General features: G+C 42.6%; 1 long non-coding RNA gene across 1 annotated transcript in view; it reads left to right on the plus strand.

Annotated features, from left to right (window-relative positions):
• LOC142851163 (uncharacterized) overlaps positions 1-22,386 on the plus strand; it is a 35,031-nt gene extending 12,645 nt beyond the window's left edge. The window contains exons 2-3 of the long non-coding RNA XR_012910746.1: positions 11,479-11,584; positions 22,104-22,386. This is a non-coding gene — a long non-coding RNA (uncharacterized LOC142851163). The remainder of the gene's footprint in view (positions 1-11,478; positions 11,585-22,103) is intronic.
• The last annotated feature ends 270 nt before the right edge of the window (positions 22,387-22,656 follow it).

Raw genomic sequence — 22,656 nt, forward strand, 5'->3', positions numbered from 1 at the left:
GTGCTGGGATTAAAGGCGTGCGCCACCACCGCCCGGCCTCCATAAAATTATTTTCATTGCCTCTTCATAACTGCAATTTTTCTGCTGTTATGAGTTGTAATGCAATTATCCGATATTTTCGATGCTCTTAGGCGACACCCGTGAAAGGGTTGTTTGATTTCCAGATTGAGAGTCGGGACCCACAGGTTGAGAACCAGTGTTCTGGGGGACTTGAGATGTATACAAAATATAGGTTTGATACAAAAGATTAAGGGTGCAAATGGGTTTCATGAGAGAATCTCTCTCGCCAAAGAGAAGAAAGTTTAAGAAAGAAATCACATTTGTGGCAGGTGGGGAATGACATTCGCAGTGGTGTCAAAATAAAGGCTTTTATACCTCCACCTCAAACATTAATTTTTCATATTCCATATTGTATTTTCATGTGGCAATCTCGACTCCTAAGAATTGGCACCCTTTGGGATTCTGAGTGGTTGTAAGAAACTTTCTTTCTGTCATGTCATTCTTGAATCTTCGGTGTTTGTCACTTCCCACCTCCCCTGCCCCTGTAGGCGTTGCAGCCACACAGTTCCCAAACATGAGTACAAAGAAACGTTCATACACAGAAAACAAAATAGACAAGTCTCTTTTAAAATTAAAAAGTAGAAAATATGATGAAATCTCTTGACACAACTAAATAGTTTTTTTCTCACCTAATCTGTCAAGTATGGTAAACTGTATCCACAGTCTGTTAGGATAAATCTCACTGGGTGGAGTTGTGTTAGTCTGTTCCAGGCTTTTTCGTACCTTATCGGACTTGACTTTGTAGAGTCTCTGTAAGAACTTTTGCGACTCCAATCACACGTGAGATTTGCCTGCAGCCTTCTCCCTTCATGCTAGCTCTTCTTCTCCAGCACTGGTGAGGGCGCAGCATGGGTTTTGTTCGGTAGCATACTCTTTCTCTTTCTGTGGCGATGGAGTGACTTACACAACTCAGAAGTGACCTGCTCTTTGTCAGTTTTATGAAACAGCCTAGAATTGTGCCTTCTTTCCCCTAGTTTTTCAGGACAGGGTTTCTCTGTGTAGCCCTGAAACTCACTCTGTTGTAGACCAGGCTGGCCTCATACTCAGAGATCTGTCTCTGCCTCCCAAGTGCTGGAATTAAAGGCGTGTGCCACCAGGCTTGGCTTTGAACTGTAGTTCTTCAAACTGTACTATTTTTTGTAATAGATAATAGATAACTTCCTCAAATTTAATTTGAGGTTGGTAGCATATTCAGATTTTTGTTTTAGCCCGTTTTGATAAATCACATTTTGGTCATAGTGGACATCGGTGATTTTGACCAGCCTCAGACTTCCATGCTCTATGGAGGTGGCTTCCATTCTCAGTGGTCCAAGAGGACAATTGGTCAAGATGCTGTACAGCCTGCTTACCACAGGCATGGGTACCAGATCCAACTAAGAACAACTAGGGTCCTTCCTTGGATCAATGTGAAGCTATTAGAAGGGAAAGGGGACACTTTACAATTTTTCCTTTGATTAATAAACTTGCAAGATGTAGTTGTACAAGGTGGGGACTGTGGGTGGCATTTTCCCATGGAACATGAAGAGAATGTGGTTAAGCTGAGAGAAAAGCTGGATTGAGGAAGATGTGGTGGGAAAAGAGGAGGGAGGAGGGAATCCTCAAAGGATCCTCAAAGAAATTGAAACCAATACTGTCCAGCTACTCCACTCCTGGGAAAATGCCCAGAGAACTCCTTACCGTACTTTGGAACTATTGACACACCCATGGTTATTTCTGCTATGAGAGCCAACTTATCTGTCCACCAACAGAGGAATAGATAAGGGAAATGTGGTGTTGGGACTGGCTGACTTGTCCTTACGTTTCTGAGAAGGGGATTGTGGGTTGAGGAAAGAAATAGACAAGAGACAGAAGATAGAGGTGGGAAGGCTTCCAGTGAAGACTGTAGCCCTTATATACCCGAATCAAAAGGGGAGGGCACAGACTTCCACGATACTAAGAACAAGCCAGTGTAACCACCTCCTTACATCTCAAAACTCCTAGTAATCACACCCAAAGGCATACATCCTGTTGTCTGGCCTTTGAGGAACAAAGTATCCAGTCACCACACCTTTGGTCAAACATCCTGTTGTTTGCCCTTGAGGAGCAAGAATAGGTTTGAACTCTCTGACCTTTAGTCAAGATGGAAGGGATTCAAAACGGTGAGCTCTTACAATGTAAATATGAAAATGGGATATTATTCAGCTATAAAGAAAAATTAATCCATGAAAATCGCATGCATGTGGGGGCCAGCCATGACAATCTAAGCCTGGGCAGGTCACCCAAAGGAAGTTCTTTACCTCCAATCATTATCACCTGGGACTCTGGCCATTGATAAATTTAAATAAGAGGCCCTTCTCAGTAGTTTATCCTGAAGAAGCAATACCTGGTAGCAGGAAAACACCGCAAGCTGAGAGTACCCAACCCCCAACCAAGAGCAGACTATTCAAAGGAAATCCCTGACATTCCAACCGCTGTAGATAGGATCACCTGCCAGGGCACTTCACCAGGACACCCCTAGACATGTATCAGCCAATCAGGGGTCCTGAACCTCAGAAACCCCTCACCTCCACTTTTACTACTATAAAAACCCAATTCTAATTGAGCTCGGGGCTCTCTGGTTATTCCAATACGTTGGACATGCAGAGAGACCGAGTTTGCAAACTTGATTAAAATAAAGGCTCTTTGCTTTTACATATGGGACCCTTGGTTTTCTTGTCGGCTTGCGGGGATTGCGGATTTGGGCATAACATGAAGATAGATAGGCTGCGAAAGTATAATATTGAGCAAGGTTACAATAACTCAGAAAGGCAAAAACAAAAACACATGTTCTTCCTTATCTGCAGATCCTAACCTTAAGGTAGACACGGAGGTGAGGCTGTATAACATTTAGAAAGGAAGGCTAATATTAGGTGATGAGGAAGGCTGGGTTGTAGAGTCATGATGTATAAAGCTAATTGTTTTTCTAGTTTTAACTCTGCCATAGTTTTCCCATTATTTTGTTACATTACATGATTGGATAGTGTATAAAGATATAGCTGATAACGAGCCCGGCAGTGGTGACACACATCTTTAATCCCAGCACTTGGGAGGCAGAGGCAGGCAGATCTCTGTGAGTCTGAGGCCAGCTTGGTTAGCGAGTTCCAGAAAATCCAAAGCACAGAGAAACCCTGTCTCAAAAAAGTAAAACAAAATGAAAATGTAGTTGATAATGGAAGATTAAGACCCTAAGATAAGCTCCCTGGCTTCAGAACGACTGTCCTAATTGTGTATTCACTGAGATACACAGTCTTTGGGGTGGGGCAAGTGTTTGAGTGGCTGCCTTAAACTAGCTGTGTGATATTTTTATTTATGATGCAATTATAATAAAGTGAATTCATTATTTACTATAATAAGCCTTTAAAGGGGAAATATCACCCAGCAGTCAGTGTGCCCTTTCTTGTTGTGCCTGCTTAGCAGTAAACACCCTAGTGTTCGTCTCATGGTTTCCATTTCCAACTAAAGGGAACCTGGGTTCCTTAGGGAATAGTAGATCATAGTTTCCAATGTGCTTGGGATAAACCTGGAGCATTGTCTCATACTGAAAACAGGAGAGCCATCAAACACTAATGAGGAAAGTATGGACAGCAGAAAAGGGATCATTAATTGTAATGTATTGACTCATGTCATATGTGGAAAACATGATCAACCTCATTAGGCACCACTGATGCCTAACAGTCCATGCATGCATGCCTGCATACCTGCATATGTACATACATACATAATTCATATACACCTAGTGTGTGTGCGTAGTGTGCATACCTGGGTAGGTGCTTGTGCGCTATAATTCACACTTGGAGATCAGGGATAATTTGCAAGAATCCGTTTTTCCTTACTGTTATGGAAAAATTAAAAATGCTGCAGGATCCCCGGCAACAGTAGGCAGCAGAAATGCTGTAGGTCCCCAAGCGGTGGTAGCAGGCCATGTGGTGGCAGGCAGCAGGCCCTGAGAGCAGCCAGTCCCAGGCAGAGACTGCTGCTTGGGCTACCCATCCCCGAGTGGTGGTTGGTCCCAGGCAGGGAGACACATGGTGGGCAGGCAAGAGACAGAGACATGGATAGACAAGCCATGCAGAGTGAGGCTGAATATTTATTCAGAGGGTTATGGAGGGGAAGAAAAAGGGGAGAAAGGGAAGAGAGAGAGAAAAGAGAGAGAGGAGGGCGAGAGAGAAAGAGAGAGAGAAGAGAAAAAGGGGGGAAGGGGAGAAGTGGGGAAAGAGGCAGAAGCTGCCTCTCCAAGAGAGGGGACAGGAAAGAGAGAGAGCTCAGGCTGCCTCAGTGGATGGGGGAGGGAGTGGGTGTGCCTTGTCTCTTAAAGAGACAGAACAATCATTATACCTACCATGTGAGTCCCAGAATAGAACTGAGAACATCAGGTTTGGTGGCAAGCACCTTCACTTGCAGCTCTCTTGCCAGGCACAATTTATCTTTAGTAAGTTAAGAAGTTTTAGGCATGGTGGTACTCACCTGTAATGCCAGCGCTGGAGGTAGAGATGATAGGATGGGGAATTTAAGGCCAACATCAGCTACACAGAGAATTGGAGGCTAATTTGGTCTATGTGAGATACAGTCTCAAATGAAAAGAGTAGAGCAAGAAAGAAGGGAGGGAGGAGGAGGAGAGAGAGAGAGAGGAGAGAGAGAGAGAGAGAGAGAGAGAGAGAGAGAGAGAGAGAGAGGAGAAAGAGAGAGAGGAGAGAGAGAGACCATTAGCCTGCCTTTTCAATTCAATTCAAAATGAATTTAGGGTAACCAAATTGTTAAAGTTTTTTTTATAGTTTTTGTTTTGTTTTGTTTTATGAAATGGTCCCATTAGTAAATGCAGGGGGTGTGACAGACACAGAAAGCCACACATTTGTAGTTCCGTGTCACCAAGCAGCATGCTCATCGATCAACATCAAAGCCACCAAGTGAGGGTTTTGTGGTACAGAATTTATTTTGGGGGTGGTGATGGAAATGTTCTAAAATGGTGGTGGTTGCGTAACTATGAATATAGTGAAAACCACTGAATTACACATGTAAACACAAAGAATAACAGCCAGGGCAAACAGTTACTGTGAAAAGAAACAGAATAATCAGATGCCATGTAAGAGACTTGACTTTTTTAAAAAGCCCAGGCTAGTCTCAAACTTTGATTCTTTGCCTCCATCTCTGTAACCCTAGTGCTGAGGTGTGTGTGTGTGTGTGTGTGAGTGTGTGTGTGTGTGTGTGTGTGGTGTATGCACACTCCACATGCACATACATACAAGCATGCATACAACACACACAAATACTCCTTTGATTGTTGTTATGATGATTTTTTTCTTGTATTTTGCTTAGTTGCTTTCAATTTACATATAAACCGAAATGTTTATCATTTAAATAGTTACATATTCAAGTTCCATAAATAAAGCCATATCTAAATGCAGGTGTAGTAATAAGGGCGCTGCAGGGCTGTGTCCCCAAAACCTCAGCCGCCTGCCCGGCTAGTTTATGGCCCGAAATAATTACACGGAAACTGTATTCTTTTAAACACTGCTTTGGCCCATTCCTATCTAGCCTCTTCTAGGCTAACTCTCGCACCTGGACTAGCCCATTTCTTATCATCTGTATAGCACCGGTCTTACCGGGAAGATTCTAGCCTAAGTCCATCCTGGGTCGGAGCTTCATAGCGTGCGTCTTCCCTGGAGCAGGTAGCATGGCTTCTCTCTGAAGTGTCTGCTCCGGAGAGGAGAGCTGTGGAGTCTGACCTCACTTCCTCTTCCTCCCGGCATTCTGTTCTGTTTACTCCACCCACAGGGCCAAACATTTCTTTATTGCTTAACCAATGAAATCAACAGATTGATATATGACACTCCCACATCACTTCCCCTTTTTCTGTTTAAACAAAAAAAGGAAGGCTTTAACTTTAACATAGCAAAATTACATATAACAAAACAGTTATCAAGTAAAAGTTACATCAGAAACATTTATACATATAACAAAATTGACCGTAAATCTCTATCAATAAAGCAAAATCTATACTAATGCAAATTATTCACATCTATATCATGCAGGCAGCATTTAGAAATGTTTAGCACATTAATAGTAAGCTTGCAAGTGGGAAGCAGTCTTTTTTTCACATTTAAAGTTCTTTGCCTCAAATTCTCTTAATTTTTCTAGTCATTCTCTATTATTTCCATCTTGTGCAAACTGGAAGAGAAGTATCATGGTTTGAAGGAGAATTTCCCGCATGCTTAGTCCTTAACTGATTAACTGTTTGGAAAAGGTTGGGAAGTGTGGCCTTGTTGGAGGAGGTATGTCACTAGGAATGGACTTTAAGCTTTCAAAAGCTCACATCAGACCCAGTCTCTCTCTCCCTCGGTCCCCTCCCTCCCTCCCTCCCTCCCTCCCTCCCTCCCTCTCTCACTCCCTCCCTCTTTTTCTCTATCTGCTGCCCGTGGATCAGGATATAAAGCTCTCAGCCCTCACTTCACCACCACGCCTGCCTGCTTCCCGCCTTAATGATCATGGACTAGCCTTCTGAAACTGTAAGACCCCAATTAAATGCTTTCTTTTACAGAAGTTGCCTTGGTCACGTGCTTCTTCATAGCAATAGAACAGTGACTAAGACAAGAAGATTGGGCTCCATGTCCTCCTCAGATAGCTATGTGTTGACTGAAAACTATCCAAACAAAGTTATGTCCCAGTGAGGCCATGTCTGATGGCCTAAGGCTGAGGGTGCCACTCTTGAGAGGACCCAGGGGCTAAGCCCTAAGTCCTTCTTTTTCTTAAGAGGCACCTGCATTAGGCTTTTCAAGTATGCTATCAACAATGACTTACAAGTAACTAGAATGTTTATGAATTAGCTTTGCATTCTTTTTCTTCTTGTTTGCAGGTAAATATTTTAGTCAAAGTTCAGACTGTTAACTTTTCAAGGCCCTAACTGTTTAAACATGGTTTAATTTTGCCCACAGGCTTGAATGATGGCTTGCTAAATATAGAATTATGGGCTCAAAATTATTTTTCTCAGCACTGTCAAAATGTTCCATTGTCCTCTGTCATCCTTCTATGATGAAACAGTGTTAACTTCACTCTCATGCCTTTAAAAGTATTCCTTTCCCAGTCCCTTGCTGCAGACTTTCAGATTTTTTTTCCTTAGAATTCAGACCTCTCTCCTCTCACCTGGGTCTAACTGTATTCTTCCTCATGAGTGATACTCCATGTGCCCTTCTTTTAACCCAAAGACTGGAGTCTCCGCTCAGGGAAAACGCCCCCTGTAATTCCCTTGATAACATCTCCCTGTTCTCTATTCTACCCCTGTTATACCAACAGCATAGCTTGTAGATGCTTCTGTCATGGCTTGAGTCTTTCCCATTAAACCTCCGCCTCTTGCCTTTTTCCATTGAATCCTGGGAAAATCCTTCTGCTTGATCTGCCAGCTCACTGGTTTACTATTCAGCTATCTTCACGTAGCTCTTCCGACCAATAGTGAGCTTTTAATTTTGGCGATAATGTGTTTGATTTCCATGTACTCACTTGCATTCTATTCCATTTGGTTCTTTGATAGCAACCGATGTTGGGAGCTATTAATTAAATTTACATTTTCTCTGTGGTACCCACATTGGTAACTATAGTGTTTTCTCTTATTCTGTCAGGAAGCCCTGTTGCCCTGACAATGACTGCAAGACTTCTGCTCCAGCATTTGCTTGCTTGCTTATTTGTTTCTTTTAATGTGTTTAAAAAGTTATCATTTAAAGTGTGCGATGAATTGACAATACGTACACTCACTGTGCTGTGTGATCATCCCCAATATCCATTTCACATTCTGTACGCATTGGATTATAATATCCTCCAGCCACTGGCACCCTCTATTATACTTCTGGGTCTATATAAGTAATCTGTTCACTGAGTGCCTGCTGTCTATTCAAAAGTATAATATTTGCCCTTTGTGTCTGGTTTAGTTCATAAATTATAATAGTCTTGTTGTTGATCCATGCTGTAGCATGTATCAAAATTTCATTCCTTTTCAAAGCTGAATCTCAACCTCTGATTTCCCCTTGTGGGTTCTCCTCTTCCCCTGGGATCACCTGGAAATGCTTTGCTCAAATTAAAACCTGGACTTTAATTCGACTTGATTGGCTTATTGCATTGATGGAGAGACAATATCAGGGTACGAAAATCTGTCACCCATATCCTTGGTTTAGAGCGCTTTATGTCCTCAGTATCTTTTTTTTTTAAGTCTGGTAGACAGAACTAATCTACTATCAAGCATGATTGTATTCTGTACCATTCTTACAAAAAAATTAGTGATTTAAGGAACTCTTGATGTTTTTCAAAACATTAAGTCTTGTATGGTCATTAGTCTTAGTCATGACTGTGGAAAATAATGTTAGGTCAAAGGTGACCATTGTCTTCTTCACCTCAAGAGGTAGAATCAACAGCATTCAAATACAGGCTAATTTTACGTCAAAGTGTCCAAAGTTTGTAATTTACCAAAGACTGCTGTCTATGAAAACAAATGACATTAATAAATTAGCATAAAAGTGTATGGAATTAAGATTGCTTTAAAAAGGGCTGTAGGACCAATCTGCCTGGGTTTTCTCTAAAGTAAAGGGTCCAAGAATAAGAATATAAAAATGTAGATTCCAGAAATAGGAATATAGAAATAAAAAATATAAAGTTATAAGTCTAGGATAATGAGAACAGACTGTCAGCAGCTTTCTCAGCAGCTCAAAGATTAACTATTAGCAGTGGGTTATTTTGCTTTATAGCCTATAACTCTATTTACAAGGCCAAAGCATCTCTCTGCAAACTGAGAGCTAGCCTATGGATACGAGCTGAGTCAACTGTTAGGAAATAGATATATGACCTCTGGGTTACACCTTATCCCTGCTATGTGAGACTGGCAGCATCAAAGGGGAGACCACAGGGCTTCAGTAAACACCACCTAAAAGTACCAGGGAAGACAATAGATTAATTACAAACACTGGTTTAACTGAAAAACTCTGTTAATGGAGATTATAAAGTAAGACAATCTGTATCTGAGTTTTACCTTGAGATTGTAAAACTTCCTTTGTTCAGACCTAATGCTTGGTGCCCCTACTATAAAAAGGTGGGTTCAAAAACTGGCCTTTTGCCACAGCCTTACAAAAAGCATTTCTGGCTGTGGTATCAGGTAGCTGATAAGCTTTTTGTGCCCCATGGAGATTTTTTTTTCTATTTTTTTCCCCTGGATTCTGGTTTCTGGAATAAAGCTTGCTTCTGGTTTATTAGACTTTGGTGGTCTGTCCCCACTTTGTGCGACCCTCCCCCCCTCAACATAGAGTATAGGTAGAAGTTTTGTGATCCCAGGCTAGAGTCAATCATCTTTTTAGGGGTATTTATACTGAGTTGAATATGCTTTGAAAGTAACAAGTAGGTATACTTCAAAGACCATAAGACACAATAGGAATTTTGGCTTTTGAAAAACTCAGTCTATGTTCAAAAGATGCCATTACAAAGTTGTAGATACAAATATACTTAAGGCACAATACACTGTGGCAGTGATAATTTGAGATATGGTGGCAGCTGCAATGTGGTATTTTGGGCTCCTGGACCAGGTCAGGGACAGAGGGGAGGAGTTTAAAGTCCTGTTCAGAGAGTGATGTTTTATTTTGAGCAGTTCCAGGAGTAGATGAAGTCAAGAGTCTTACAAGTTCTTTGCCTTTGAGCTACAGCCTTTTTGTTACTTTTTGTTTGTTTGGTTTGTTTTATGTTTGTGTTTTCTGTGCCACTGCCTCCCTGTCCAGCCCTGGCTTACCTTGTGCTCGTGGTCCTTCTGCCTCGGCCTCCTAGGAGAGCAAAAGTGCATGCTTCCGTCTGTTAATGCTTAATTTGGTTGGTTAGGTCATATGAAAGGAAGAAGAATTTTAAATGTCATTGCACACTGCTTCCCGGCCTTTCCAAGAAACTAGAAGTGACCTGAGTTCTCCCATTAACTAGGATCCTTCTCAGTTTCTAGAACTAATTTCTAATTCAGTGGTCCACATCCTTCACCACTGGGCCTGCCAGTTCCCCAGATCTCTTATCTTTAGGCACACTCCTGTCTTCTGGCCCACACTCCCCTATTCTAATACACAGGACTTTGGGGTCAAGCGGCTAGCTAGCCCTTGCCCTTATCTTATCATTACCCCCAGGGGCTCAGAAGAAACTAGAACTTACAGTTGGGGTTTAGAGGTGCCCTCTGCTGGCTGTTGAGGACTGAACCTTAATTTATTTAATATAAGGGTAGGGTGGAGGTACAAGGGAATGGGATGAAACACAGAAGTTTGTACCACTCTGATTCTGAAGAGGCTTTGACAGTCCTAAACCTAAACAGTTAGGTCCTTTGAGCTAAACTGTGTTTGGGTCACTGGCTTGTGAAAAACAGGATTCTTAATGAGCTGGGGGTGTCTCCTACCAGAGGACATTTGGCAATATCTAGAGATTCTTTGGTTATCTGATAATCGGAAGGTTTGGGGGAGATGGCCCCTGGCCCCTAAGGATTTGGGACAAAAGAGACTGCCTAACAATCATACAAGGATCCCTCCCTCCTCTGCCCCACAACAGGGATTCTGCAGCTCCTATAGAGTGAACCTGACTTACACTTGAGAGAATAGAAATGAATAGAAAGTTGAGGTCACGGCCAGGCACAGGCTGGGCTATGGCAGGAGGACCACTTGAGTCAAGTCAGCAAGGAGATAGCATCTCTTTAAAAGTAGTGAGTAAGAAGCACAAAAAGGAAGCAGAAGTTAGAATTGGATGCTATTAGACATCTGTCCAGGGATGCTCACATTTGAATGTGTAAAGAAATTTGTTTTTTTTAATTTCTGTGTTACATGTTGGAATTTTATACTAATACTTGGCTTCCTTGGATAGTCTGATTAGGGCTTTATTGGGGGGGGATATAAGCTGTTGGGAGTTTTAAATCTTCCTAGGTGATTTTAAATTTCAACTAAGCTTGAGAAAAGTTAAGCCTGTTCAAACCTTCATGTTTGAGGAACCAGATTCTCTTGAAGAAAAGAAGGCGCATGTCTCTCAGGTGACTGTACAACACACTCCAAAAGAAAAAAACTGTGAAAGGAAACAAAAAATAATTTATGTCTTTTAATCTCCAAAATTTTATGGAAGTGTGGGTTTGTTGTTATTGCAAAGAATTGAATTTAGGACCTCATGTTAGGCAAAGTGCTCTTCAAATGAGCCTCGTCCCCAGCTGAGGTGTCTTCTGTTTTTTAACCTCTTATGTATTTATTTACGTGTTTGTGCGCGTGTGTGCGCGCATGTGTGCGTGCGCACGTGTGTGTATATGTGTGTATGTATGTGTGTATGTGTGTGTGTGTGCTTGCAAAGGCCAGAAGAGGGCTTTAGATTCTCAGAGATGTGTGTGTGTGTGTGTGTGTGTGTGTGTGTGTGTGTGTGTTTTTGCAGACAGGTCCCACTTGGTGCTTTGGCCCTGAACTGACTGTGCAGCTGAGGGAACTTGAACCTCTGCTCTGCCTGTCTCCATCCCCGAGGATTTCAGATGTGTGCTACAGTGAGTAACCCTGAACATGGGATCCAGGTCTCCACGCATCCTGGGCAGGAATTCTGCCAGGTTACACTACTGAGCCTGAAAGACTATTTCTAAAAGCATTTCTTGGCAAGATTCCAGAGGCCTCCTAGAGAGCGGTTTCTTAGAAATAACTCTGACTTTTTTCTTGGAATGTTCAACTTTCCTGAGATTTCCAGTTTTCCCATCTTCGTTAACTTTCTTCCATGGAAATGTTCCCTATCTTTAAAGAGTAAAGCTTTCTTATCTTGCAGCAAGAGCCCTTGAGGTCCAAATGTGTGACCTGAGGCCAGTTATCTTTATAAAGGATTTTTTCTTTGTTCTCTGTATCCTCATTCCTCTTAGTAGCCTTACCATGCTACTATATAATATATAATAATTTATTTATTTATTTATTTATTTATTTATTTATTTATTTATTTATTTATTTATCCTCTGTGTCATCTCTCTCATTTTCTGTCGCGCTAACCATCCACCTTGTCATTGCCTCCACCTTCCCTAGGAGTAGTTCATCCATTCTCGTTTGGTCTCTATTAATGGTAAAATGCTACTTGTCTCCCCATTTTTCTGCAAACCAGCATGGCTAGAAGGGGAGAGCTAGGCAGAGCTGAGTCCAGGCTGCAGCTGGGCTCCGCTGTGTTTGCTGAGATTTGAGTTCACTCCCCTCAGGCAATGGAGTACGTCAGGTCTACCTTCTCTTCCCCAGTTCTGCAAGTCAGCACAGGGTCACGGAAGGTGAGAGTCCTTCCTGTCCCTGCAGACTGTATCGAGCCCCCCAGCCCTACTGGTCCATCTCCTTTCATGCACAGATTCTAGCAGCTAAGTCACTGCTAACTCACCCGTCCTCAGCATGGCTGCTGCCGGTGTTCCCTCCATTGCTAATCAATTCCTCAAGTGAAGAAAAGATTGGTATTGCCAGGTTCGGGTGGGTATTTAGTAGGTTTAAATTTTTTTCTCTCATTTTTGTTTATTTTAATAGTATCAAGAGTAGCAATTCTGTGACTTTGTACCATCTTTAAGTGAAGTCTGTTTTCACCTGTAAAGACAGGAGTACAGGGGCTGGAGAGATGGCTCAGTGGTTAAGAGCATTGCCTGCTCTTCCAAAGGTCCTGAGTTCAATTCCCAGCAACCACATGGTGGCTCACAACCATCTGTAATGAGGTCTGGTGCCCTCTTCTGGCCTGCAGGCATACACACAGACAGAATGTTGTATACATAATAAATAAATAAATATTAAAAAAAAGACAGGAGTGCAGCCAGTGAGATGGCTCAGTGGGTAAAGATCTTGCCTTGAGACCATTTTTTCTTTGTTCAGTCCATCCCTGAATCTTGGGTAAAGGCGGATGGAGAGAACTTACCCACACATTGTCCCTCTGACTGCCACATGCATGGTGAGGCGTGCTCATCAGCCCTGCTGTTGACCTCTCTCTCTCTCTCTCTCTCTCTCTCTCTCTCTCTCTCTCACACACACACACACACACACACACACACACACACGGTATAAACCTCTCAGCAGGAGCAGGATATAATAAGTTCCCCTGAAGTACACTCTGACTCCACCTCTAGATCCCTTCGAACCTAGAGTTCTATGAGTGGCCGCTGTGAGGGAACTCTGTTGCTCAGGTATGTGATTTCAAGGACATTATAGGTTTGCTGTCAATCATCAATACATTCTGGGTATTGACAAACCTTTCTGGTTTATATTTTCTGGGTATATATTTTAGACTTTGAAAGTAATAGTTCCTGCCACTTTGTCATTGTCGTAGGAAAGTATTTCTAGGCAAGTAAATGAATGGCTATAACTGGGTCCCAATAAAACTTTATTTGAAATTTTAGTTTCACACAATTTTTACATATGACAAAATATGCCCCCATCACTTACCTTTACCCTTGTTGTGGTGCTTACAGTTGAACCTGGGTACCTCGCACATGCTGGGCAATGTCTCTCCCCCTGAAATGTATCCCCAGCCCTTCGGTTGACTTTTTCAACCACTTTAAAAAAAACTAAAAAAAATTTACCCTGTGAGCAACAGAGAAATAGGAAGTGGGATGCCATTTGCTAACTCTTGTATACATCGCCAGAAAGAATAAGCTAAGCTCTCACAGATCCTATTTAAAATCTTCGTTGAGAGAAACAAATTGAGGAAATAGAAAGGAACATGCTGTCTGTGTACTTTCCCCTTAATTTTAGGTCTTTATCTGCAGATCAAGTCAAACTGCTGGACGACTCTTAACTTGATCCACTGAAGTCAAGTCAGCTCTGGCCACTGAATTCATTTAAAACATTACTCTACTCTCTGCTTTTATGGATGGCCACTACATAATTAAATAATTTCATTTCCATTTTGGTACATGCAAAACAAGTGTGATTGAGAACATTTTCTAGGGGGCTGGGAGGGAATGGCTCAGGCGATAAGTGCTCCGGCTGCATTTGCAGAGGATCCAGGTTCAATGCCCAGCACCCACACGACAACTTGCGACCCTCTGTAACTCCAGCTCCGGGGAGATCTGACGCCCACTCCTGGCCTCTGGGGGTGCCGCATGACACAGTGCACAGATGTCCATGCGGGCAAAGCGACCAAAGCATACACTAAAAGTAAATAGATGAATAAACTCTGTCAAGCAAGAAAACATTCTCTAACAAACTGCTCTGTGCCTGTGTAAGGTGATCTGCAAGGACTGCTCTTCAGAATTCACTTTTGAGGTGAAACTCCGTTTCGCCAGCTCTCCAGGCAATGCCGTGGACTTTTTGCTCTGCTAATGACACACAATTACCAGTCATCCCCACCTTGTCTTCTGGATTTCCTCTTGACCAGGGTAGGAGCTTCAGGCATTCAGCTGGGAAAACTGATCAAAGTAATTAAGTGGCCTCCTGCTCCCTGGCCCTGGTCTGTTTAGGAGCCTGTGCTTTTTGGAAGAGGGCTGTCTTTCACAACTTGGAAAGGATGGTTGCCTGTTCTCCCAAGGGAAGACAGCAAAGGTCTCTTTCTCTGGCAAAGTGAATGTCCGAAGGGTCTTTCCATAGACTTGGCTTAAAGGACTCTCACAGTTCAGTTAGCTGCACCCTAAGACGAAAACAAGCACACTCAGCAGGTCGTCGTTGTAATTCCCTGATGCCAAATCTAAGTGACAACAGACCCGTGACTTGCCCCGGAGGCTGAGAAATTGCGCACGCACGTCCCACCCTGCCCAGCCCACAGATGCATGACTGAGCCTGCGCCAGATCAGATATTTATTTACTCAGAGATGTTCTGCGAATTTCCTGGGAAGGTTTACTCATTGACTTCAAAGACTTCAGTCATCTGTATCTTCTACCAAAAGAGGCATGGTTTGCAGTGGTGCATGGACGAGAGGGCCCGTTGATGATCGTGTGCGCGCAGAGCCCTAAAGAGGACCCCTGTCTACTTCCGTGCACGCTGAGCTTGCTTACACTTGGTCTTCGTGTCTCGGCAGCAGTCTATAGCTTTGCTGTTCTTCTTCCACCCCGAAGCACCCTGTCGTCTCTCCTGAGCCCTTTCCTATGGACCTCAAGTTAGTGGCACTGAGATAGGGAATGGTCTTGGTGTCCTAGCTGCCACGGTTGGCTGTTCGGTCTTAGGTGGAACTGTGAGTTAGCTTCACCACCTCTGGAGTGTGCCTAGCTCTTTTAAGGTGCACAGCTCTTCACTGACGCTTCTGTTCATTTTACCCCAAGAGTCAAGTGTCCTGGGACCCACTTCGTTAAAGGGTTCTGAAGGCTTTTTCTTCTATCAGAGTCACGCCCGGGGCTCGCCCTCTCGGTACAGTTCCTCCTCCCTTAAGCCTGACGGTCTTCCGTGAGTTGTTGGCGTGGTTTGATTGATTTGGCTGATTTACTCACTAATCATCTTTGCTTCTCTCTTGGTCATTAGTCTCCTGTGTGCTGCTCTGCTGAGAGCTGCCTGAGTCTAGTTTGTGAGACGTGTGCCCCGCATCCATCCTAAAATGAGGACTGGCAGCTAGCTAGTAGGGGGGCCTTTGAGATACAACGTCAAGGTTTTTGAAGAATCGATTCCTTTCTGACCTTTATAAAGTTTTTTATTTTTACTATTTTGTAATTTCGTGTCGGGGTGGGGCATGAATGCACCTAAGTACAGGGGTCCTCAAAATCCGAATTGGGCATTGAATCCTCTGGAGCTGAAGTTCCAGGTGACTGAGCCTCGGGTTCTCTGCCGGCCACACTCATAACCCCTGGCCATCTCTGCAGCACCTCGATTGTTTGGGTTTTATTGTTTTGAGACATCATCCTTCCTTTTATTAAGTTGCAATCCCAGGGGAATTAGACCGAGAGGATAGCTTAGCTCTCTGTCGTTCGCCATGCTCCTAGCCTAAGCAAGTGAAGTGAATCAAGACTGTGGCATGTGGTCCAGGTTTCCAAACACAGGGGTGCAATAGCAATCGATACCACGCTAGTGAGAAAGGGCAAACGTAAGTTTAGTCGCGGCAATTGTTATCTCCAGGTCTGTAATCCAGGGAGTCGTCAATACTCCTAGACCATCAGGCTTCGGTCCTTCCACCTCTGTCCCCTCTCCTCTCCCGTTCTTTTCTTTCTCCCTATCCCTTGGAAGCATAACTAATCCTACGGCTATATTCCCCTCTGATAATGATTCTCCTTCTGTGTTGTCCGTCTTGGGGAATGGTACCATCCTGTCCAAACCCGGCACCCACGTGTCTTCTATGCTCTTCCCTCCCTTGGCTTACTGTTTAGCTATTCATTTCTTCAGTTCCATGTCCTCTTTAGCTCGGCCACCCGCCCATTGGTTTCATCCCTCCTGCCCCTAGGAGGGATGAAATCCCCTCCCTTTCTCCCTAACAGCTTACAGTCATGCCCCCTCCCTCCGTTACTCATTCTCCAGGAGTCACTTTCCTGGGGGATTCAGTTCATTCCTGTAGCACACTTAGGGGACTGGTCTACGCTTCTACAACACCCTTTATCTACACGGAATATTTATTTTTATTTTTGAGACAGGGTTTCTCCATAGATTTTTGGTTCCTGTCCTGGAACTAGCTCTTGTAGACCAGGCTGGCCTCGAACTCCAAGAGATCCTCCTGCCTCTGCCTCCCGAGTGCTGGGATTAAAGGCGTGCGCCACCACCACCCAGCCGGAATATTTATTTTTGTCACTATAAACAGTAACCTCTTTCTTAGCTCTGCTCTTGTGTCTTCATTGTAAAACACAGGCCTAATATATGATCAGTAAATGGCGTTTGAGACTGAGTATTCCTGTGTATAGCCCAGGATGGCTTCAAATGTATTATTCTTCTTCCTCGGCCTCCCTAGTGATGGACTCAATAAATGCTCAAATCAATGAACTATATGCTCATTCTTTCCAAAAGAAAATCAAAAATTTGAGCTTGTAATTTGGATGAGATAACAAGCTAAGAAATATTTTCTTTGTATAGATTTTTAAGGTTATCGGTAGCATTTTCACATGTCTTAGTTATTTCCCAGTTTTTATATCACTAGCAAATAGAATTGATCCTCTCTTATAATTGCAAAGTGATTTCCTACGTGTCATTCTATAATCTGCATTGCTTGGAAAGGAAGCACGTGCCTTGAGTTCCCATGGTGCCCTTGTGATGCTCACGGGGCTAGGATCAAAGCTGATGTTGTCAGGTCTGCTAACAGAGGGAAAGCAACCCTTCCAGGAATCAGTCAGCTTGACAAATTCTGGAGGTGAGAACAGTTCCTCCTGGGTATGCCAGTAAGGCTTGCAGAGGACTCGGGGGAAGTGGAGACCAGCGGGTGGAGAACCAGGAAGGAGCAGCAGCTGCACACGCAAAGACTGAGCGTCAAGCCAGTATCACACAGACCACATGACCTGCTTCCCCGGAGGAGCTCACATCTGGACCATCTCAGCTGGGCATTTTAGTGCTGGCTTGTGCGAATGATGGAGAAAATGACAAAAGAGATAGGTTCATACTATGTAGGCCTAGCTATCCCCAGCCTAATCGTTCCTCAGCCTCCATAGTGTTGGGATTAGACACATGTGCCACCATATTCAGCTGCTCTTTGAAAGCCGTGGGAGACAAGGATGCTTGCCTGGTACTCTCATCCAGTTCTTATCCAGATGATTCTGAGGTCAGTCCGGGGTGTACAATATGTCTGGACAGCTTGCTCTGTTTATTAGATGCCACGCCCAGATGTGTATTTCTATTGATTTATTTCCGAGATACATTCATAGCTATACTCTGGTCAAGTAATCACGCAGAATGAAAGGCAGAAACCTTGCCAAAGAAGAGAAACTAATGCTCTGCTCTTAGAGAGTGGCTTCCTTAAGAGCAAAGCTGGGCCTGAGCTTTACAGAAACCTTGACCAAGCAGTGTTTATAATCCTGAATTTCTATGAAGTAGTTCTATAGTCTTGTGTAGATTTTTAAATAGACTATCTGTTACATAGGAGAGAGAACTGTGTTTTGCCTGTGGACTCAGGAGGATTCTCCATGAAGAAGTTACTCAAAGAAACGGTAAGCAATGCAATAAACCACTTAGGTGTGTAGTATTCTTATCAAGACTTTATCTTTTTGACACATGGTGTTCTGGAAGCACAGGATTAAAAGTTTTTTATCTTGCCTATATTTATACTTTATTTCTTCTAATTCTTTATTGTCATAATCAGGATCCCTAGAGAAATACTGCTTTTCACATTATTTCTTAGGACTTCCACCAATTGTGTCTTTATTTACTAAAGTAAATGTTTTTATCAGTAGTTTTCTATTAAAATTAAGATTATCCGTACTATAAATAAACTCTTAAATTATCATCATCAGTTTGCTTAAATTAGCTATATTTTTTAAAGATTTATTTATTTATTTATTTATTTATTATGTATACAGTGTTCTGTCTGTCTGTATGCTTGCTGTCCGGAAGAGGGCACCAGATCTCATTACAGATGGCTGTGAGCCACCATGTGGTTTCTGGGAATTGAACTCAGGACCTCTGGAAGAGCAGTCAGTGCTCTTAACCTCTGAGCCATCTCTCCAGTCCAAATTAGCTATATTTTGAGTGATTGTTATGACGTGTACTTTACTCTCTTGCTTTGAGTGTCTTCTCATCCTTTCTGTGAGTTTATAGCCCATCCTGTAAACAGTGGTTTCTCTGTCTCACCCCATCCCACAGTTGTTTCCAAATAATCACTCAGTGACTTACATTAATTATTAATACTTGACTAATAGCTCAGGCTCATTGCTGGCTAACTCTTACATTTATATTAAACCATATTTCTATCAATGTTTTGCCACATGGCTCAAGGCTTGTTACCTCATTTTCTACATGTCCTGTTTGTTCAGTGGCCGGCTGGCATCTCTCTCCACTCTGCCCTTCCTTATCTGAGTTCTCAATTTGATTGTTCTGCCTAACTCTATCCTGTCTGCCTATTGGTCAAACAGCTTTTATTATTAACCAATGAGAGGAATGCATATTCACAGTATGCATAAAGATCATCCCACACACCATCCTGCTTCTGCTTCCTCTGATGTTCATGTGCAGACAAAATGTGATCGGCTAGCTCCCCTCCCCTGCTGCTGAGCTGTCCCCACCATTGTGGACTCTAACTCCCTGGAGTTATGGGTCAGAATGAAGATTCTTAAGTTGCTTCTGGTTATGGTGTTTTGATCATAGCATCAGAAAACTAGCTACTACTGGTTTTCATATTATTGCCCAAATTGTTGAGATCTTATTATTTATTCTTAGATAATCTGCCACAGGGATTTACTTGTTGTAGGAAGCTGCTTGTTTGTTTTCCTGGCTGCCCAGACTCCTGAAATAATTACACAGAAACTATATTATTTAAATCACTGCTTGGTCACTCATTTAAGTGAATTGCTAGCTAGCTCTTACATCTAGTATTAACCCATTTCTAGTATTTTATATTTTACCTTGAGGCTTGTGGCTATCAGCAAGGTTCCAGCATGTCTGTCTCTGGCAGTGGCTCCATGTCTTCTCTCTTACTCCACCTTCTTCCTCCTAGCATTCAGTTTAGTTTTCCCTGCCTAGCTCTGTTCTACCCTATCAGGCCAAGCCAGTTTTCATTATTCATTAATGGTAATCACAGAGGGGAATCCCACATCACTCACTAACATATTAAAAGATATGGGGTTTTTTTCTGTAATGCAACAGAAAAATGGAAGTAACCTTAGCTCACGAAGGGATGTTTTTAGATGATACTTTTAGCTACAAGAATATATGATACTCAACAATGAATTCACTAAAAGAAGTCAATAATATGATCCTATTTGCAATGATTTTAAAAAAAATTCTCACAACAAACAAAATCCTAATCATGAAACTTAACTAAATATGGTAAAGATCTCTACAACGTAAACAATAAAGCACTTAAGAAACTAAAGAAACAGAATCTGAGAAGTCTGTCTATTGTTTATGGTTCAGTCTAATTAATACTGTGAAAACAGCCATATCATCAAAAATGATTTATAGATCCATACTAATCCCCATCAGATCTCAATGTCATTCTCCACAAAAATTGAAAAGCAACCCTAAAATGCCTGTGGAAGTAAACAAAACAAAACAAAAAAATGAAAGCAAACAAACAAAATAACACAAGGAGCAAAAGCAATACTAAGTAGAAGAACAAGGCTGCAGGTATCACAGCACCACCTGACTTGAAGTTATACTGTAAAAAAAAGTGTAGTGACAAGATAAGCATGGTATCGAAACAAAACCAGGCATGTAGGTTGAAGTGCTAGGGGCTCAGAGTCGATTCACACACTATAGTCATCTAATTTTTGACAAAGGTTCAAAAGCATGTTTTGGAGAAAACACTGACTTTAACAAGTGGTGACAGTAAAATTGGATATCTACACACAGACAAACAAAACTAGATATGAATCTCTCACCTTGCACAATACTATATTAAGACTGGCTCCATGACCTTAATGTGAAACCTGAAACTTTGAAACTACTAGGTGAGGCCTGGTGTGGTGATGGGAGGCAGAGGTAGGCAGATCTCTGTGAGTTTTATCCAGCCTTGTCTGCATAGTGAGTTTCAAGATGGCCAAGCCATTTTCTTGGCCTGTCCCCCCAAAAACACCCAAACAACAACAATAAAACTACGAGATGAAAGCACAGGGGAAATACTAAAAAACCTAGACTCAAGTAATGACTTTATGAATAGGAAATAATAGCAAGAACTGACAAATTGGATTTCATTAAATTGGAAAGTTTCTGTCAGCAGACAGCAGGAGACAATCAGTGGATGAGCACACAGCCTACAGAAAGAAAGAAAATCTTTTCCAGCTATCCGTGTCAGAGATATTGATAGGCAGAATATTTTTGGAAATAAAAAAGAAACATCCCAAACCAAATAATTCAATCAGAAGACAATTCTCAATAGAAAAAATTATAAATGGATGGAAAAAAAAGATGAAAAAAGCATCATTTGTGTCAATGATGCAGGAAAGAAGACTATTTCAATGTCTTTTATCCAAGAGTGGGCCTGATGTATTCAGAAGTGTCTCCTGTTTGAATCTGAGTCCTGAACAAAGGCCGTCTTCTCCATATATTGAACGGCACAGCAAATATGGTGGCAGAAAGGAATGAGGGACTTCTGTATTCATCTTTTACAGGAGTCTCACAAAGGAGAAGATTGCTCTTCTGGTCCTATTAATTCAGAACAACATGCCAAGATAATCTCTATCCACTGGTTACTTCAAACATGTTTAGAGAAGGCTCTGCTTTCTATGCCTTGCTGCTTCAGGTAGATGGTCTCAGATCTGGTTACCACCCATCACGCACACGTCATATTGTTCTGCCCAGCAGACAGCAGGAGCCATGAAAGACTCCGAGAGGTGAAGTGTGGAACAAGATACAAGGAACAAGTGTGGAGGGGTCCAAGGAATAGTAAGATGGGTTACAACATTTTCCTTAAAAGTCAGTCAGTTCTGAACAGGTTGAATACGCAGCATGTAAAACAGAATGAATCCATGGTTGTAAATGATCTCAAAGCACATTACCAACATGATGTCGAGCTGGGTGAAAGTCTGATTTGTAAAGGCAAATTTTAGACAGCATTTCTCAGGAAAACCATTCCCACATGTCCTAATTAGAATTCTATTGCTGTGAAGAGACACCATGACCAAAGCAGCTTTTAGAAAGAAAGCATTTAACTGGGGGCTTGTTTTCAGTTTCAAAGAGTTAGTCCATTATCGTCATGGCAGAATGCATGGGCAGGAAGCGATGGGCTGAGAGCGTATATCCTGATGCACTGGCAGACAGGCAGGCAGGCAGGCAGGCAGACAGACAGACAGACTGAGAGCCACTGGGCCTGGTGTAAGCTTTTGAAGCTTCAAAGCCCCTCCCCAATTGTTCACCTCCTCCAACAAGGCCACACCCACTCCAGTAAGGCCACACCTCCTAATCTTCCTAAAGAGTCCACCTATTTGGGACTAAGCATGCAAACATATGAGCCTATTGGGGGTCATTCTCATCCAAACCACCACACCACAATTCTCCCCTCTTTTCTTCTATAGGAAGAAGGAAGATGCCACTCCAGGTGGTCCCAGTTGGCAGGTTGAAGAGGTAACACTGTGATGGGGGCAAAGAAGATGGTTGGACTGAAGCTCAGGAGAGGACCTGTCTTCTGTCAGGTTGTTATCTTCTGGAACCGGGTTAGGCACAGCTTTATCAGTCAACTTGATATCCAGAGGGGGGAAAAAGCACTGAGGGGAAGCCTTGACGTAGCAAGTGGAATAGCATCCACCCACAGCTGGGCCTTCCGGGGAGTTTATATAACACCATCGGGTTTGGTAAAACATGTCTATGATGTTTCCTCACAGGTGTTAGTGAGGGAAACCGAGAGGGATGATGTTACAGATTTAAAGTATAAGCTGTGCCATCAGTGTGTTGCTGGGTAGTTAATCCCTTGATCCTTAGCTATTCAGAGCAAAGCAAATCAAAACTACATTGAGGGTCTATCTCGTTCTGAGTTCAGAATGAACATCACCAAGAACTTGAAACAACAGAGGTTGGCATGGACATGTGTGTCTGGGGGTGCCGGGGGAAACAATGTACGTAGTGATGGTG

This window comes from Microtus pennsylvanicus, chromosome 5, assembly GCF_037038515.1.
Source record: "Microtus pennsylvanicus isolate mMicPen1 chromosome 5, mMicPen1.hap1, whole genome shotgun sequence".
Taxonomy (NCBI): Eukaryota; Metazoa; Chordata; class Mammalia; order Rodentia; family Cricetidae; genus Microtus; species Microtus pennsylvanicus.